Source organism: Echinops telfairi, unplaced genomic scaffold (assembly GCF_000313985.2).
Source record: "Echinops telfairi isolate 266 unplaced genomic scaffold, ASM31398v2 ScPeMD7_7469;HRSCAF=8507_1, whole genome shotgun sequence".
NCBI classification, from domain to species: Eukaryota; Metazoa; Chordata; class Mammalia; order Afrosoricida; family Tenrecidae; genus Echinops; species Echinops telfairi.
Window position 1 is genome coordinate 109,955,969 of NW_022111373.1, and position 1,672 is coordinate 109,957,640.

The window sequence follows — 1,672 nt, forward strand, 5'->3', positions numbered from 1 at the left end:
ACTGCCGTTAGGGCAGGCTGTGCTGCTCCAGTCATAATGCATCTGCAGCTTCAGTTAGTTTTTCTTGTTAGCAATTCTAACCTGCTTTTTAGTTTAGTGGGGCTTGTGGGAAATGCCCACCAATGAGAATGATAAAGCCACTTTTAAGACCCCATCCAACTTGAATTAGGGAGCTCATCACTCCTTTAATAGAGACCTGAGCAGAATCAGGTCTCGTTTGAGAAGTCGTATTTGGCATGCCATACAGGCAGGCAAGAAGAGGGGTTCATTTTCTGGATTTGATCTGTGATGTGGCTGTGACTAGAATCTTTCTCGGAACTCTGCCTTCATGTTCCTTGCCCTTCATGGTGTCCTCTTGAAGTACATACGTTGTCAATAACTTCCCTAAGTACAGAAAGTTGAATATTGGCCATAGGACTATATCTTTTGTAGCTATGGTTAGATTTATTGATAAATACGTTAGTGAGATTGGTCAAACTTCTCAAAGCATTTTCGTGTTAAAATACTCTAAAGCAAGCTCACTGCCATCGGTCAATGCAGGGGACTCACAGTAACCCTACAGGACAGGGTAGAACTGCCCCTCAGGGTTTCCTAGACTGAAACTATTCAGGGGAGTTAGAAAGCCTTGTCTTTCTCCCATGGTGTTTCTGGTGGTTTAGAACTGCTGTCCTTTGGATAGCAGCCCCATGTCGATGATGAGTTATGTCCGACAGCAGGACTCCTAATGTTGTCAATGGGATGCTTTTTTGTCACAATCAAAGGTCCAGCTCAAACTGGTGAAAAACATTTCGGAATCCCAGCATACCTGTTGTGAGCCTCATTGGCAGGAAATGTGCCCCTTAGAGGAATATGGCCTACGCTTGGATGTGCATTGGGGGCATCTCCTTCTGAAGTACAGCCACTCACTTGACTGTTTTGTTACCTGATATTGTTCATTGATGACATTAGTAAAAAACGACTTCCTAACTATTGTGCACATTAACAGTGTATTCCTTACATTGCCATCAAGTTGATGATGACCGATAGTGACCCTACAGAAGAGGGTTGAGCTGTCCCTGTGGGTCTTTGAGACTGTTTCCAGGAGTAGAAAGCCCCATCTTTCTCCCTTGGAGCAGCTGGTGGTTTCGAACGGCAGTCCTTGGAGATCGCGATGTCTAAGGAGACGCCAGAGCTTCTCCTAATGTCCGTCTAGCAGTAGCGAATGCTGAGGTGCTAGATGAGAGTAGTTAGCAAGAGTTATGCTGGCCGTGAGGCTAAGGTTATGTGTCAGCTTGCCTGGGCCATGGTTCTCGGTGGATTGGCAGCTTTATAACAGTATCATGACAGTCATATAATGATGTAGTCCTTCTTTTTCTTGTACCTCTGATTTTTGCATAAGAACCTGGTTTTGGGAGCCAACTATGTCACTAAGTAAGGAGTGGGTGTGCTTGGGCAGTGTGAGACAATGGAGTATGTATCCATATAGGATTGGGATATTTTTAGAATACAAATGAGTAGGCAAAATGGCTACTGTAGTGGTGGTATTGGTAACTTTAAACTTGCCCTAATTTGATAGCTATTCTTATGAATAATAAGGTTAGGTATTTATTTCTATGGAGATAATTTGGAATAAGACTTTAAAAATTAGTTTTAAACATTGGCAAGTATAACACAGAAAAGCAGTCTAGTAGAA